This window comes from Hemitrygon akajei, unplaced genomic scaffold (assembly GCF_048418815.1).
Source record: "Hemitrygon akajei unplaced genomic scaffold, sHemAka1.3 Scf000048, whole genome shotgun sequence".
Lineage (NCBI taxonomy): Eukaryota > Metazoa > Chordata > Chondrichthyes > Myliobatiformes > Dasyatidae > Hemitrygon > Hemitrygon akajei.
In genome coordinates, this window is record NW_027331934.1 from 7,535,110 (window position 1) to 7,554,160 (window position 19,051).

The window sequence follows — 19,051 nt, forward strand, 5'->3', positions numbered from 1 at the left end:
AACTCATTTTAGGTCACGGGCCGGATTGAGCAAAATGCAGCTTCATGCGGGCCGGATCAGTCGGACGCGTGCGAATGCAGCTTTCGTTGCCTCCGTTTTTTCAGCCTGCTCTCATGTGTCTCCGTCTCTGCTATAACTACAAAGTGTTTCACTTTACAAATTCCGTTTCTTATGAAGAAGACTGCCGAGCAAGACTGCCGAATAAACACTAAAAACCCTGAAAACCTGGTACCTGAATAAACTCAGGATTAGCCATATCATAAGCCATAGGCGCTTCGATTACTGGGGCCAGCTTTAATAGTAATTAGATATTATCTCGCGGGCCAAAGATAATTCCACCGCAGGCTGGATTTGACCCGTGGGCCTTGAGTTTGACATATATGATTTAGACAGTAATTGACTCGTTAACATGAACATGTCAGAACTGCCTCCTCCCACGAAATTCACTCCTGATCTCGACCAAAGCCCAGTCTCACTTTAAACAGTGAATAGTTGTGCAGAATCATAGACAACACTTACCTCTGATGATGTAACTGAACGGCGTTCAATGTGGTCCGGGGAAATCACAGTCTGACTTCCCGGGTGATCGACAACGTTCCCGCACTGGTGTGCTCACCCTGTACGGAGAGTTGAGTCTGAGCTGCTGCTCCCGAGGCCACTCGGCTGTGATGTGTCCATTGCTCATTACAGATGGACAGGGCCGGGTGAGCCGGGGTAGAGTGGGACTGCTGCACTCCGGGTCACACTAACTCTCACCGGCTCAGGACGGGTCTGACAGCGGGAGGAGGTGGGAGTGGGATCAATGTAGCAACCCTGAAGAGGAAAACAAACAGGCTGCGTTAACCTTTCTGTCCGGGTTTCCGTGTAGATCTCTCCTTTTTCTTTCATCGCAACCAGTGGGGCGGAGCTTTTCTATGTAACTCAGTGAGTCCCAGGCGGCGGATTTGATCCAGCCCGGGTTCTGGGAGGGTCTGTGCTCCGCCCTCTGTGTAAGAAAGACTGCCTGACGTGGATAGAGTTTCAGCTCAAACCTCCCTCGCCTGTTCAGGTACAGGGAGCCGCATTTCTGCTGAAATGAAACCAAACACGTTTGACTATATATTTCCACTAACTGGGAAAAAAAAACTGGGAGAGATTATTGCATTTCCATCCGGACAACTATTGTCACAAGAACCCTCCTCGCCCACAGTTAACAGCTGGCTTCATTTCACAAGCAGTGATAGTTGATTCACACCCCGCTGGAAATACTTGTTGAATTTACTTCTCTTAAAAATCATTTATTCCAAAAGGCCTGAACTTTTACCAAGGGACAGAATGATGCACTCACTGAAAATACGTTGAAATGGCCGACGGAGGGAGTGACAGACTGATTGAAATGAGCACGGGGGGAGGGGGGAGCTGTTTGCCAATTAAAAATGGGAGCCTCATTCCACTCTATCTCCTGACCTAACCCTCACTATCCTCATCCCTCTACCCTATCCATACCCCTCATGATTTTGTAGACCTCCATCAAATTTCCCCCAAATCTTCTGCGTTCCAAGGAACAAAGTCCTAACCTATTCAAGCTTCCCTTATAACTCAGGTCCTCCAATCACAGCAACATCCTTGTAAATTGTCATTGTACTCTGTCAACCTTTTTTACATCTTTCCTGTAGGTAGGTAACGTAAACTGCAAACATACTCCAAATTAGGCCTCATAACTGTCTTATATCATGCAATCTCCTGTACTGAATACTTTAATTTATGAAGGCCAATGTGCCAAAGATTTCTTTACTACCTTATCTAGATGTGCTGCCACCTTCAATGAATTGTGGACCCGTATTCCCGGATGCCTTTGTCCTACTGCACCCCTTGATGCCGAACTCTTCACTGTGTAACACCTACTCTGGTTGATCCTACCAAAGTGCACAGCTCGCACGCCTGCATTAAATTCCATCTGCCATTATCAGCCCATTTTCACACCTGATGCAGACCCTCAGCAAGCTCTAATAGTCTTCATCGCTGTCAAATAAACCCCAAATGTTGGTGTCATCTGCAAATTAGATCCGGATAATCTAATTATCATCACGATCATTGATATAGATGACAAACAACAACGGATAGCAGCACCGATCCCTCTGGAAATCCACAAGTCTCAGGTCTCCAGTCAGAGGCACAACCATCTGCTACCACTATCTGCCTTCCTCCTCTATGCTAATGACTACTTCCATTTACTACCTCACCTTGAATGCCAAGAGAGTGAAATTTATTGGTCAACATCCTATGCAGCGCCTTGTCAAATGCCTTGCTAAAGTCCATGTAGAAAATATCCAGTGCCTTGTCTTCATCAACTTTCCTATTAACATCCCTCGTAACTTCTTCGAAAAACTCAGTAGACTTCCAATATAACTCGGAGTCCTGCCATGTGCAGAAGTTCGCTGATGACACGGCCATAGTGGGGTGTGTCAGGAATGGACAGGAGGAGGAGTATAGGAAACTGATACAGGACTTTGTGATATGGTGCAACTCAAACTACCTGCATCTCAATATCACCAAGACCAAGGAGATGGTGGTGGACTTTAGGAGATCTAGGCCTCATATGGAGCCAGTGATCATTAATGGAGAATGTGTGGAGCAGGTTAAGACCTACAAGTATCTGGGAGTACAGTTAGACGAGAAGCTAGACTGGACTGCCAACACAGATGCCTTGTGCAGGAAGGCACAGAGTCGAATGTACTTCCTAAGAAGGTTGGCGTCATTCAATGTCTGTAGTGAGATGCTGAAGATGTTCTATAGGTCAGTTGTGGAGAGCGCCCTCTTCTTTGTGGTGGCGTGTTGGGGAGGAAGCATTAAGAAGAGGGACGCCTCACGTCTTAATAAGCTGGTAAGGAAGGCGGGCTCTGTCGTGGGCAAAGTACTGGAGAGTTTAACATCGGTAGCTGAGCGAAGGGCGCTGAGTAGGCTACGGTCAATTATGGATAACTCTGAACATCCTCTACATAGCACCATCCAGAGACAGAGAAGCAGTTTCAGCGACAGGTTACTATCGATGCAATGCTCCTCAGACAGGATGAAGAGGTCAATACTCCCCAATGCAATTAGGCTCTACAATTCTACCGCCAGGACTTAAGAACTTTTTAAAGCTATTATTAATGCTTTTGAGATGGTGATTTAGATGCATATCATATTTTTTTTTTACTGAGTTAAGTATTGTATGTAATTAGTTTTGCTACAACAAGTGTATGGGACATTGGAAAAAAGTTGAATTTCCCCATGGGGATGAATAAAGTATCTATCTATCTATCTATCTATCTATTGTCTAGAACACACAAAGTCATGTTGGATATCACAAATCAGTCCTGTTTATTTAAATACTCCTAAATCCGGTCCTTCCAATGTCTTCACATGACTGATGTCAGGCACACTGGCCTATCATTTCCTGGTTTAATTTTGGAGCCTTTTTTAAACAGTAGAATGAAATTAGACATCCTCCAATCCTCTGGTAGCACTCCTGTCTTTGAGCATAATATAAACATATCGGCTACATACCTGCAATTTCTGCATCCACCTACATCGGGATCCAAGGATTGAACTTCTCAGTCACTGGAGATTTATACACTCAAAGTTGCCCAATTTGCCCAAGACACTTTCACATCCGTAATTTGTATAACATCCATGGCCTCACTTCTATAGATTCTTTTCCCGAGTGAACACAGAAGCAAAAATCCACTTAAGAACTCCTCTATCTTTTTTGCCTCCATGCGTACATTGCCATTCTGATCATTCAGACATCAATTGTGTCTCCTGCATCCTTTTGCTTTTAAAATATCTGTAAAATCCCTCACCTTGTCTGCTAGGACAAGCTTATGCCACCCTATAGCCTCCTGGTTTCTTTTCTCAATGTTATCTTGCATTTCCTTTTTCCTACCTGCCTACACCTGTTTGGCACTCATTTCTTCTCTATACCAGGGCCACAATATCTCTTGAAAGACTGATATATTTACCTTTTATTCGGACAGGCACATAAATACCTTGAAGTCTACAAATTGTATTATTCAAGGTCTCCCACTTACCAAGTAATCATTTGCCAGATTATAGCCAATCCATACTAGTCAGATCCTTTCTGATACCATCTTTGAATAACTCAATACATTGTCTAGAACACACAAAGTTATGTTAGATATCCCTAATCAGTCCTGTTATTTAAATACTCCTACATCTGGTCCTTCCAATGTCTCCCCATGAATGATGTCAGGCGCACCAGCCTATAATTTCCTGGTTTAATTTTGGAGCATTTTTTTAAACAGTGGAACAGAGTTAGCTATCCTCCAATCCTCTGGTCCTCTCCTGTCTTTGAGCATAATATACACCTGCTATGAACCTACTTTTTTTTAATACCAGGGCCTCAATATCTCTTGAAAAACTGATATATTTACCTTTTATTCGGACAGGCACATAAATACCTTGAAGTCTACAAATTGTATTTTCCAAGGTCTCCCACTTACCAAGTACTCATTTGACAAATTATAGCCAACCCACACTAGTCATATCCTTTCTGATACTATCAAAATTGATCTTTGTCCAACTTAGAATCTCTACCCATGGCGCAGAGCTATCGTTGTCCACAGTTCCTTTGAATCTGATGGCATTGTGATCACCAGATGCAAAGAGTTTCCCTGCTCAGACTTCAGTTACGTCTGCCCTGTCTCAGTCCCTAATGGGAGATCAAGTATCACACTTCAGTCTTTGGGACTTCAATGTTCTGATTAACAAAACTTTCCTGAAGACATTTGTCATATACATGAGTACATCTACTCAATATACAGTATGAGACTTCCAGTCTGTCTGTGGAGGGTTAAAATCAAATTATAACAAATTATGTTTCTTGCAATATTCTGTGACGTCTACTAATTTGTTCCTCTAAATCCCGCAGACTCTTGGGTGGTCTATGAGACAGACCCATTAACATGTTCAAACAATTTTTATTTCTCCGGTCTACCCACAAAAACTCACTAGATGAGTTCTCCCATCTGTCCTTACTGCACACTGCCGTGACATTTTCCCTGAGTAGTGAAACTGCCCCTACCCCTTTAATCCCTCACACTCTGTCCTGTCTAAAACAACAGAACCCCAGAATATTGAGCTGCTGGTTCTCTGCAAGCCAGTCTCAATAATGGCGACAATATCATAATGCCATGTGTTGATCCATGACCTAAGCTCATCTGCCTTTCCTTCAATACTTATTGCATTGAAATATACAGAGCTCAGAACATTAATCTCAACATGGTTAACCTTCAATTCCTGACCTTGTCTGAGGTCTTAACAACATCTGTTTGAGAAACTTGGATAGGTACATGGATGGGAGGTGTTGTAGGGCAGTTCAAAGGGTCTCGACGGATTTATTGTTCGACAGGGAGACCAGGACCCATGCACAGTAAAACTCCCAGTGCGGGAAAGGGAGAATAGGGATCATTTGCAGTAATGCAACCTGTGTGGGATGTGGAGACTGGGAATGGTGCACAATAAGATTCAAAGACCGGGAATAGCTTTTGGAAAAATCCCCACGTAGGATTGGAGACCAGGAAGCATGTGTGGTAAGCACCCCTGCTGTGGAATACCGAGACCAGGAACTACAAACTCATGGTGGATTTGTTCAGTGACTTGTGATCAGCCATGACGAACATCCTTACCATTGTGGATGAATAAATTTTTAGTCCAATTATTCTGGCCTCCTTCACTCATCCTTGCCTCCTCACCGCTGTTCTTCACTCTGCTCTCTTCTCCATGCCTCTCAACTCACCCCACTCTACTCACCACACATCAATCTCACCATCCTTTCTCATCATTCCCCCTAGTGATCACTCTCCTATGCCTCCGCACCCCACACCTTCACTCCTTCTGCCTCTGCCATCAGGCAAACGATACAGAAGCATCAAAACTAAAACCACAAGGCTACCACAGGCAGTCAGACTGCTAAATAGCTGCTCTACCTGACTCTGCTTTTGACACTTTTAACTTGCACTGGACACTTATAACTTGATTGTAACTGACATGTGGCTGTTGTGTTTTACTATTTATTGTTATGTTTATTATTTAGTGTTGCATTTGTTATTTTATGATTGCACTGCTCCTGGGAAACGCTGTCTCATTCTGCCCTGCAGAGCTGATGTACGGTTAGAATGACAATAAAGTTTTTGAATCTTGAATCCTATCTTCCTCACTGCTGTCATTGATGTCATTCTCACTCACCCGTTTCCTCGCCAACCAATTCGTCATCCTTCCTCCTCACTCTACAGCCCACCAGCCCCACTCCTCACCACTCATCCCTCTCTTTGCCAACCTAGTCACACCCCTCCTTACTTGCTGCTCCTTTTGCTCACCCATTCCTCGACGCCTCCTTTGACATTTACTTACTCAGCCCTTCCTTGACACCATCCCCCTCCTACTCTCCCTAACCCTATCTCCTACTCCGTCATTCCTTCACTCTCCCCACCATTTATTCTTCCGCATTCTCGCTCCTCTCTCTCTGCCACTTTCCATCATCCTCTCTCCTATTCCACTCCACTCTCTCTATGCCGCCCTTTACCCTTTCACCATCCATCCATCCCTCTCACTCCCTTTCTCTCAGCCTCTCAGTCACTCTCCACACACTTCCCCCCTCTTTATTCCTCCCTCTCTCTGCCCCTTCTTTCCCTCTCCGACCCTCTCTCACCTTGCTTTTCCTCTCCCCACCTCATTCCCCCTCTTTGTCACTCTTGCCCTTCTTTCTCTCTCGATGTATCACTTCTCTTACTCCCCCTCTCTCTGTCCCTCCCTCTCCCTCCCCTCACTCTTGCCCTCATCCCTCATTCCCCATCTCTTATTCCATTCTCTCTACTTCCTCTACATCCCCCTCTCCACCTTCCACACACTCACCCTGCCTTTCCCCTGACCCTGCTTACCTCATTACTCTCCTCCTTACCCTCACAGTCTCCCCCTCACACTCACCCTTACATCAACAGCAGTTAAAACTTTAGTGGGAACTGTGACTGCGAATGCTGCAGGTTCCATACCCTAGGATAAATTTCTTTAATTTAAAGAATGTCACAGTTGGGAATGGCACAGACTGATTTATTTGAAGGAACCTTGAAAATAAAAGCAACTGCAGATGATGAGAGTTGAGGTAAAAACAAACTTTTGTAAACTCACAGCAAACAAGGCAGCAAATGCAACTGGTAACGTTACAGGTTTGAGACCGTAGGTCATGTTCTTTATATCACAATAAAGACTCTATCACTACACTGCAGCAGAAATGGATAAATACAATATTAAAGTGACTTTGTTCACACCCCAATGAGAGTGATTTGTCAAACCATTCCATCTGATTTCAGCAGTTCTGAGGAAAGTGGGTGTGCCAGTTTACAATGACATTAAAACACTGTTAGACTATTCTTGGGGAATACCGTGTGAATCATTCAACTTCTGATATTTATCAAAAGTTCCATTAAAAGAAGACGAGGATGAAAAGACACAAGAACATTAGATGGCCAGGGAGGTGATAAATTTGGTCAAGGCATTCCTTTTTTTTCCTCTTTCTTTTTTTTTAGGGATGTTAGGGGGGAGGGGTTAAGGGGAGGGGGGCTGGGTAACATTTTTTTTTTCTCATACACTTTTATTTTGTAACTATTTGAAAACAATAAAAAAAGTTTAAAAAAAAAAAAAAAAAAAAAAGAAGGAAAAGGAAATGCATGCAAAGCTTCAGAGATTAGGATAAAAAAAACTCATGAGTATAAAGACACCAGAAAATAACTAAAAAAGGGAATCATGAAAGGCAAGAGGGCTCAAAACATTCTTGGCAAGTTGGATTAAGGTGAATCCTATGGCATTCGATACATTCATCAAGAGCAGGAGGATAACAAGGAAGAGAACGCTAACTTGTTCTCTTCAGTTAACTAGCTCAAATCACATCAGGCTGGCACCATCCCGAGCATTCACAAAACTGGATGTTATATTGTATCAAAGAACACCTCACAAATAACCCCTTTGCAAAGGATCTCCAGTTTAATAGATGACATGAAGAATCGTTGTGCCTATTTTAAAACACAGAAAGCAAAGCAACTTTATCTCACAAAGTGGAGGATGTAAAACAGTTCCACAAAATGGCAGCTTCCATCTTCAAGCACGAGGAAAGAGCAAAGACAATTGATCTGTCTGCTTCCACTGTCCTTGACCCATTCGACTTCGACATTTTCTTCCAGACTTTAAATCCACCATCATTAACAAATTAACAACAATGAGTTAAACTGTCCGCAATTATCACCATCATTCAGCATTGATATAAAACTACAGTGCAGCAGCGTGTCCGAGCATGTCTGCAGATCCAGAGTCTGAGATATTTATCAAATCAACATTAAACAGGCAGGCTGCAACAGGGACAGGAGTAAACAGTCCAGCTCCACCGACCTCATCACACAGCCAAACGGGTTTTCCCCCCACATAACCTCACCCCTGAGATAATGAATCTGATTACTGGGGTCCCATTCTGCGCCCTATCCTGGGATACTGATGGCATTACTGGTGTCTGAGACCGAGCCCCACTTGGGTCTTTGTATAGCATTACACTGCACCATTCTGCACCCCATCTTAGGACACTGATGGCATCAATAGAGATTCTTACTGAGACTAATCCTGGGGCATTCTGGGAAAATGTTTGTGTTTCCATCGATTTTGGGAGAGTGAGGAAGTGATGGGTGCTGTCATCACACAGATTTACAAGGGATTTCAGCCACCCCAGAAAAACAGGAGTTGTATTCTGTGAATGCTTCAGAGATGGGGTCATTTTGCTGCAGTTGAAAGTTTCCACATTCCTTAAACGGCTAACAATTATACCAGTGCCCAAGCTCTTCTCTCAGCAAGGACCTGGGCCCACTGTAATTTGCCTATATCCAAAATAGGTCACAGTAAATCTCATTGGCTCATCACATGGCTTTGGATTACCTTGACAATACGAATACTTACATCAGAATGCTGTTTCTCGACCAGAGCTCAGCGTCTAATGCAATTATTCCTACAGTTCTGATCGAAAGGCTCGAACCGCTGGCCTTTCTACCTCCCTCTGCAACCGGATCCTTGATTTCCTCACCGGAAAACCACAATTGGTACGGATTGGATATAACACCTGCACATCACCAGCGACACGGCTACTGTTGGCAGATTTTCAGATGGCGAGGAGAAGGCAAACAGGAGCGAGATATATCACCTGGATGAGTGGTGTTGCAGCAACAAACTTGCACTCAACATCGGTATGATCAACAAACTAACTGTGGACTTCTGAACGGGTAAGATGAGATCTCACACACACACCAATCGTCATTGATCAGTCAGCAGTGGAAAGAGTGAGCAACTTCATGTTCCTGTGTGTCAGCATCTCTGAGGATCTATCCAGGGCCCAGCATATCGATGCAGTTACAAAGAATGCATGACAGCAGCTATATTTCATTAGGAGTTTGACGAGATTATGGATGTGACCAAAGACTCACAGATTGCTACAGCTATACTGTAAAAACTGTTCTAACTGACTGCACATCGCTTGACATGGTGGGGTGGGGGAAGTGTGAAGCTACTGCACAGGATCGAAATATTCTCAGCAATGTTGTCAATTCAGTCAGCTCCATCATGGGCAGTAGCCTCCATAGCATCCAGGACATCGTCATGGAGCGATGCTTCAAAACGGCGGCATCAGTCATTAGGGATCTGCTTCACAAAGGAGATGCCCTCTTCTCATTGGTATCACTAGGAAGGTGGTACAAGAGACTGAAGGCACACACCCAACTAGTCAGGAACCACTTCCTTCCCTCTGCCATCCAATTTCTGAATTGACATGGAACCCACGAACCTACTTCATTGAATTCATTTTTGCAATATTTATTTAACTTTCAGTAACAGATACTTATTTTAATACAGTTTTTTCTCTACTATTATATATTGCATTGTACTGCTGCCACAAAGCCAACAACATTCACTACGTATGCCTGTGATATGACACATCCTGCTGATGACTCTACAGGGATTAATCCAGATTGGGCCTATCAGGCTGAAGATCCACTTCCCGTGTTCTTCTCTGTTTCCCAATAACAAACTGTGCAGACAGATGGACAAAGATCAGATCCTCATCCCTGGGACTCAATCACAGCCATTGTGGGGCAGTAATGCCGCTGCTCCACTTGTCAGTGATGGGAAACCATCTTTATCGTTTCACTTTCCAAAGAGCCAGACTCTGAGCATTGCCGGTTTGGGGCTGTGTTCACAGGGATACCCGAGGCTTTTTGAAACAGACTCGCTCCACTGCCCTGAGAGGACACTTGCAGTGTGGACGGTCCTGCAGCAGCCCTGGGCTCATCAGGTCCTGGACTCAGACACTGGGCTTTGGGCAACAGCAGAGCTCTGCAAAGTCTCCCCCATAACTTTCATGGTTAGTTTCTCCCCAGAGCAGTGAAAGTATGCTGTGCAAGAATGTTGGTCAGTTATCAAACTGGAACAACGTGACACTTACGGCTCTGGGAGAGAGAACAGTTAATTTACTGAATTAAAAATATATAGTTCAGTACAATGTAGGAAGACATTTGGCAAAGTCCCACCTGGGAGATTAGTCAAGAAGGTTTGGCATTCAGAATGAGGTGGTAAATTGATTTGGACATTGGTTTTGCGGGAGAAGCCAGTAAGTGGTGGAAAATGGTTTGACTCTCTGACTGGAGACCAGTGACTCGTGGGGTGCAGTGGGGGTCGGTGCCAGGTTCATTGTTGCTTATCATCTCGGTCAATGTTCTGGATGATTTAATTACTGCAAGAGTTGTTTTTTGTTCAACAGTAGGTTATTTGCCGTGGTCCGTACTCATTTACTTAGTTTACAGTAACTCTGTAGTCAGAGATTTTCTTCTGCACAGGCCAGGCAGAAATTGGCCACTCAGCCCATCGAGCCTGTGAAATCACGGTGTTCGCTCCGAAATGACGCCTATCGCTTTCTGTAACTGGTCACCCCACCCCCACTGTTTGTTATGTATCGAGACCTGGAACAGAATCAACGTCTTTTTCTTTTAAAGGACGTTGAGGAAATCAGCTCGAAACACCAACAATAAACACAGTCACGAGAAAAACGACTAAACATCTTTTTGCACACTTGCTTTGGAATTGTAACCCCTGATTCAGGAACTGTTTTTAACCTTGACATGAATTGTGGAGAATCTCAACCTTGCAGACAGGATAATGCAAGAACACAAATACCACGACCGCCAGAAGAGACAAAATAGTGCAAATAACTTCTTCTAATACACACAAAATGCCGGAAGAGGTCAGCAGGCCAGGCAACATCTGGGAAAGGAGTCTTGCCGAAGGGTTTCAGCCCAAAATGTCATCTGTTCACTCTTTCCCTAGATGCTGTCTGGCCTGCTGAGTTTCTGCAACATTTTGTGTGTGTTGCTCCAGCATCTGCAAATGTTCTCTTGTTTGCAAGTAACTTCTTGATCACTGATCCAAAACACGGGTAACGTGTGAACTGGAAGTAAAGATCAGAAATAAAGAACAGAAGCTGAATTCACCTTAATTCACTAAGAATGTTCAGTCTCCCTGTGGGTATATTTTCAAGTCGTTTCCTTCTAACTTTACACCAGACCATCAGATGAGGGTCATTGAGTAACTATGGGGGAGGGGCCGATGTTGCTGCTCTGTGAGACTCACAGTGCAATTTTCTGTGTGCAAGCTGCTGCCTGTCTGCAGGGCAAATTCTGACACGCAGACATTCCTCGGAGCAGGGAACGGCTTCTCTGCTGAAAACGAACAAACTACTTCAACATTTCGCACTCACCTTCAACTGTGAACAAATCTAATTTAACACTGAATTTAAATATTTCTGTAAAAGGAAAAAACATTAAAACACCAATGATATAGAAAAGAAAGTTCACCAGAGTCTGCAATCTGAATGTCTACTTATTACAATTGCTATTAGACGTTGAGAGTTTCCAGTAGTTCATTTTACTTCAAACACCCAATATATGTAGTTTTAATATATATATATTTGCTATTTAATTAAATGAATCGATCTGTGGCATAGTCCACGACGATGTTCCGAATGCCAATATCTTACAGTAGCTCTGTATTCTCAATAGTTTTTCCTGTGTATGTGAGTGAGTGTGTGTCGGGGGTGGGGGGGGGAGAAGAGGGAGAGAGACTCTTTCACTGCCCCGTGGGGATATTTCGCATATCACTGCAGAAAGGTTTTTCTACAGCGTCTCAGGAGAAACCAAGTGGAGAATGTTTGTAGTTGAAGGTAATTGTTTCTTTTAATCCATTTGGTCAATAATTAATTTGATAATTTGAAGATTTCAGAGTTCCCTTCTCCCACTGACTTCCCTCCTGAGCCCGACAAAAGCCAAACCCCACTGTAAACGCTTCCTGGTTCTGAAGAATCGGAGACAACACTTACTGTGATTTTGAAACCGGACGGAGTTCAGTAAGATGCTGGGTGAGCGGTGTGCTCACCATACACAGAGATGTCAGTCTGAGCCGCTACACCCGAGGTTATTCGGTTATATAGTGTCTGTCGCTCATTACAAAACACTCACTATCCTTCCCGCGCTGTCCTCCCACTTGCCCCCTTCACCGCTGCGCTCTTCTCCCACCCCTGTCCACTTTACCTCCCACCCTCTCCTTCCCCACCTACCCCGAGCTCTCTGCTTCCCCCTCCCGTGCTCCACTCATCCCATGCTCAACTCTCCTTCCTCTTTCCCCACACCCTTCCCCGCTCTCTCATGCCTTCATCCTTCTCCATCTCTCCTTCTTTTTCCTGCCCAGCTACCGCCTGTCTAATAATGTAGACTGTCATCTGCATGGGAGAATGTTCAAACATCAGAGGTGCAGAAGGAATCAGGTGTACTCGGGTCTGACTCCTGGAAGGTTAATTTATAGGTTGAGTCTGTGATAAAGAAGGCAAGTGCAATGTTGTCATTTATTTCAAGGGGAATAGAATATAAAAGCAAGGAGAAAATTTTGAGTCTTTATGAGATGTTAATCAGGCCATATTTCAAGTGTCATCAACAGCTTTGGGCCCAATATCTCAGAAAGCATGTGTTGTCATTGTTGAGTGACCGCAGGAGGTTCATGAGGATGATTCCAGCAATGAAGGGGTTCACATATGAGGAGCATGTGGCAGCTTTGGGCCTGTACTGACTGGAATTTAGAAAAATGCTGGGGAATCTCATTGACACCTACTGACTGTTAGAAGGACTGGCTGTGGCGAATGTGGAGCGGATGTGCCCTGTGGTGAAGGTATCCAAATCTGGGGGTTGCAGCCTTAAAATTGAGGGGCGACCGTTTAGAAAAGATTAAAGAAGGATTTGTTTTAGCCAGAGTGTAGTGAATCTGTCACAGACTGTAGTGGAGGACAATCCGTGGGTGTATTTAAGGCAAAAGTTGATTGTCTCCTGATCATTCAGAACATCAAAGGATATGGTGAGAAGGCAGATGTACGGGGTTGAGTGGGATCGGGGATCAGTCATGATGGAATGTCGGAGCTGAATCGATAGGCTGAATTCTGCTCCTGTGTCTCATGGTCCGGTGACTGTCACAGACTGATTTTTTAAGGAATCATGAAAAGAATGTTTTAGAAACAAATATAGACAATGTGAGTCTGAAGGAAAAAATTATAAAATTCCAGAAACTCGCAGCAAGCAGAGCATCAACTGTAATTGGTAATGTTGTGGTTTTGAAATCATCGGTAGTGTTCTTTATATCAGTTTTCACATTCATTGACCCTCCCTGCAGCAGAAATAGTCAAACAGACTAATAATGTGAATGTTTTAACACCCGAATGAGAGTTGGATATGGTTTTAGCAGAATGGCCTAAAGTTCTGCTTTAAGAAGAACTGCCTGTAGTTCTGTGGAATATGCAGGGCCAGACAGCTGCTTACATCAGACCCTAAGCTCAGAATCTCACAGAAAAACATTTTCCCAGTACTCTTTCAAATTTATTTACTTGTCTTCTATAGATAGATGACCAAAACTGCAGTCAATACTCCAAATTCGAACTCAACAATGTCTTTTACAACCTCAAAACAACATCCCATCTCCAGGATTCAGTACATTAATTTACACAGGCAATCTGGAAAAGGCTCTTTTTTATGACCCAATCTACCTGTGGCGCTACTTTCAATGAATTATGGACCTGTATGCCCAGATCCCTTTATTCCACTGCACTCTTTAGTGCACAATCGTTTACTGTGTAAGACCTACATAGTGCAACACTTTGCACTTGTCTACCGTAGATTCCGGACTACAGAGCGCACCTGATTAAAAGCCGCTGGCTCTAATTTTAGAAATAAAATCAATTTTTTACTTGTAAAGGCCGCACCGGATTTTCGGCCGCAGGTGTCCCACGTTGTAATATGAGATATTTACACAGAAAGATATTACACGTGAGGATTTTTTAACTTTTAATTAAATCCATATGGTAACAAAAACAAATACATATTGCAAATGTTTTTTTTCGAACCGTGCCCGTAACGCGGCTACTTTTAAATATACATTGCGTATACTTCTTTACTGAACAACATTCCAATATCTCCTAACGACTGGTAAAAAATATATATACTGCAGCCTACCAGGAAAAGTTATTGATCGCCTTTAACTTAAAAGCAGCGTTCGCTCAGATCTAACGCCGCTCGCGTAATGCCGCTCGCCCCCTCCTTCCTGTTTATCGCAAACGGCATTTAAAAGCAGCGTTCGCTCAGATCCAATGCCGCTCGCATAATGCGCTCCCCCCCTCCTTTCCATTTATCGCAAACGGCATTTTTCCCACAAGATGCGGCGAAACCGGGTGTGACGTCATAGCATCCCGCGATGTAGTACAGAAAACAAATATAGTTAAAACTCTTCTAACTTTAACTAGAAAATGAATTACTAAGCGAAAATATTATAAACTAAATAACTGCCATAAAGGCAGCACAATGCTTTTCTTCGAGTGTTTTCCATGTTGATGAGGGTGAGTACAAATGACTGATTTACAATAATTTAATTGTGAAAGTGCGCTTGATTTATCGTACAATTTCATTGGACCTCTGTGAACTACTCATCAATTTTATTGGTCTACTGTTATGAGGCAAAATGTTTACGAGGCGGCATGAAAAAAATCATGTATTAGCCGCTCCGTTTTAAAGGCCGCAAAGTTCAAAGCTGTTCAAAATGTGGGAAAAAAGTAGCGGCTTAAAATCCGGAATCTACGGTACATTAAATTCCATCTGCCATTTTCAGCTCAGAATTTGCAGCTGCGCCAGATCCCACTGTAACCTGCCTCTCTGCCAAATACACCCCTGATATTCCTGTCATATGCAAATACGCTTATCAAGTTAAACACGTTATCATAGATGACAAACAGCAACGGCCCAACTACCATTTCTGTGGCCCTCCACCGGTCATAAACCCCCAATCAGGGAGACAACCATCTATCATCACTGTCGGCCTTCACCCAAAACACCACTGTCTACTCTAATTTACTTCCTTACATTGAACTTGGAGCAAATGAATTTTCTTTACCAAACCCCCACACGGGATAGTTAAATGCCTTGCAAAAGTTCATGTTGCCAACGTCCACTGCATTGACTTTACTTACTTCCCTCGTAACATTCCCCCTAACCTCATCGAAAAAAACTCTGTCATTGCCGAGCACAGAGGAAGTCATGCTGATCATGCCAAATCAGTCCTGTCTTTTCAAATAGTTATATAATGTGGTGCTTTCAATACCATTCACACTACTGGTGTCAGAATCTGCTGAACGGATCCTGACCCGGATCTGGGCCGTACCTTCCAAATAACCGAACCTAACTTGCACTACCTTGCTTTCCCTTTTCTATTTTCTAATTATGATTTATAATTTCAATTTTTATTATACTTAATTTGATTTGTACTTTAGGGAGTGCGAAGCACAGAATCAAATATCGCTGTAACGATTGTACGCTCTAGTATTAATTGTTTGGTGATGTTACGAATGAAGGGAGCAAAGTCGCCCCCCCCCCCTTCTTTTTGAGAATCGCAAGATCGCTATTATTTCGGGTCTCAGATCCAGGAAATGAGAGAGATACACAGCATGTCAGAAATGAGAGAGAGAGACGCAGGATCGCAGCAAAGGCAGTTGTTATAGACAACACAGAATACTCAACAAGGTGGAATGTCTCCTAACAAAAGCGGAACGGAACCACTGATTACTGCTATTGTCTCTTGGAGAAGGAATTGTGTATTGAGTACTGTACTATTCATTGAAACCCCTCAGGGACAACCAGAGTGGTCTGGTTGAGGGATTGCATCATCCCAACCTGATTGACATGAGACCCCGTGAGTGAGGATAAAAGGAGGGTCTGGGGAACACCCCTCAGACGCACCAGGAGAAACGCTAGAAATCCAGTGACAGCATTTTATAGCGAAAGCCGGTGAGAGCTCGTGTGCGTCCTCCCTTGCCTGGGTGGTGGGCTCATCACGGAAAAACGGTTTAGCTAAAGGAGAGGTCATACTTGAATGGCCACAACAACGAGACACCGACGGATCGAAATCATAAAGGAAGGTTGGCAAAAACAATAGCGGTAACTGTTCCCATTCTTCTATCTCTCTCTCTCTCTCCAACAATTGCAACACAGCGACAAACAAACAATGGAGCTTGTGTGAACTGAAACGAACTTTATATTTCCATCGGACAATGCATTATCCCCTAGACAACGATAGAGCTTATTTCTTATTATTATTATACCCGCACTTTTAGGTTTCGTATTGATGACGTATATTATCTGTATATTTGCATTGATATTATTTGTGTATTTTTACTAATAAATACTGTCAAAAATAGTACCATCAGGCTTCAACGGACGCCTCTGTCTTTGCTGTTAAGTAACCCAGTTACGGGGTTCGTAACAGTGACAATAAAGTATTAAGTATGAAGAATCACTGGCCTATAGTTTTCTGGTTTAATTTTTCAGCATTTCTTAAACAGAACAACGTTAGCTATCCTCCAACCCTCCATTACCTCACATGTCAGCAAGTATAATTTAAATATACCTGCCACGACAACTCAGTCACCCCTCGCTCTTCACTGAACATCCAGCCCCATCCTTCCTCATGGCCTATCTCACTCGTCACTCACCCCTGCTTGCTTGCAGCTGCTCTCGCTCACCCATCCTCCTCGCCCCCTCGTCCACACCTCTCCTTCCTCATCTCCATCCTCCACTCCCGAAACCCCACTCACACTACCATTTCCGCTCTACTCCCTCATCCTCTTTACATATTACTCACTCCACTGTCCATCAACCTCTCCACCTTTCTGTCCCATTCCAACAACACTCTACTCTTCTCACTATCTCCCTCACTCCCTTTCTCACAGTCCCTCCCTCTCTCACCCTGTACCTTCTACTCCCTCTTAACCTTTCTCACTCTTCTTTCCCTTCCCACCTCTCACTCCATTTCTCCAGATCTCTCTCCATCTTTCTACCCATCTTTCAAACCCCTCACTCACACACTCTCTCACCCTCCGCCCTCTCTGTCCCTTTCTCTCTAATTATATCTCCTCCCGCTGTCTACCCATTCTGTCCCAAGGTCTACCTCCCATCTACCTACTCCACTGACTCACCCTCATCTTAGCTGCTCCCTGTCCACCTTGCAGACCCTGGCCCTGACCATTTCCCTTCTCCCTGCTCAACCTCATTCCACCCCTCACCTTCACCCTTACATCAACAATATTTCAAGGGTTATTGGCAACTTTGACTGAGAAAGATGCATGTTTCATACACTGTGTAATGTCTTTATATTAAGGAGTGTCACAGTTGGGAATGTCATGGATCCATTTTTTAAAAAAAGGTATTGGGAAAAAAAGTTTAAAAATTACTGCAGATAATGTGAGTCTGAAGTAAAAATAATTAAATACTGCAAACTCACAGCTGTAATTGGTAACATAGCTGGTTCGAGCCCATCAGCAGTGTCATTTACGACATGCTACAGGTTCATTGCAAACTATTAACAGCTTTGCACATTTACATATGGAGAAATAGTTAAATAGAATACTGAAGTGACTTTGTTTACGGGATTGAGAGTGAAATGTGGAACTAGTTTCAGCAGAAATGCCGCTCCCTGTTCTGAGGAATGTGCTGTTTAAACACAAACCCTGAGCTCTGTGTCTCATAGAAAAGCAACCTGCACAATCCAAATCAATCAATGATATTGCCTCTTCCCCCTTCCTTTCCAGTTCCTCTGAAGGGTCTCAGCCTGAAACGCTCCCTTTGTATTCAGTTCCATACACACTACCCGGACCTGCTGCGTTACTCCAGCATTTTGTCTTTCCCTAGTTACGAAAGATCCGCGACTGGGAGCGTGTGTGCAGTTTGACATCACATCAAAACATATCCATACTGTTGAATATTCTTGGGGAATTAAGGTGTAAATCATTCAAGTCTGATATTAATTTTGGATTTTTACTCAATCAAACCTTTGTCTGTGATCAAGCAGTCAGAGTCATAGTTAGAGAGTCATATCAAAACAGAACACAGTACAGGCGCTTTGTCTCAGTCATTTGAACCACCTGTTCCCACCCACCTGCACAGTAGCCATATTCACCCATCCATATTTTCAAAGGCGAAATCGTGCTCGCATGTACCACTCCTGTTGGCAGCTCATTCAACATTCTCTCAACCCTCTGATTGAAGACTTATCCACTCATGTCCCCCTAAAACTTTTCATCTTTCACCCACAATGCATGATCTCTGGTTGTCGTTCCACCTGACTTCACTGGAAAAGGCCTGCTTGCATTTACCTATTTCTACCCATCTTCATGTTGTCCTGCTCTATCAAGTCTCCTCTCAATTTTTAGCATTTCAATGATTAAAGTCTGAAACTATTCATCCTTTCCTTATCACCCAGGTCCTCCGGAAACATCCTTGAAATTTCTCCCAATACACTTTCAAACTTACTTACATCTTTCCTGTAGGTAGGTGACCAAAACTACACACAATACTCTAAATTCCAACTAACCGATGTCTTATACAACTTCAAAATAACATCCCATCAATTG

The 19,051-nt window shown here is 43.5% G+C and overlaps 2 protein-coding genes across 5 annotated transcripts in view; one reads left to right on the forward strand and one right to left on the reverse strand.

Moving 5' to 3' along the window:
- LOC140720913 (uncharacterized) overlaps window positions 1–19,051 on the forward strand; it is a 171,617-nt gene that overhangs the window by 125,594 nt on the left and 26,972 nt on the right. The gene's annotated exons all lie outside the window — the stretch shown is intronic.
- The window catches only part of LOC140720906 (NACHT, LRR and PYD domains-containing protein 3-like), a 48,152-nt gene that overhangs the window by 21,089 nt on the left and 8,012 nt on the right, over window positions 1–19,051 (reverse strand). For all 4 annotated transcript variants that reach the window (XM_073035752.1, XM_073035754.1, XM_073035753.1 and 1 more), the window contains exon 2: window positions 520–813. The gene's annotated coding sequence lies outside the window, so the exon portion shown is untranslated. The remainder of the gene's footprint in view (window positions 1–519; window positions 814–19,051) is intronic.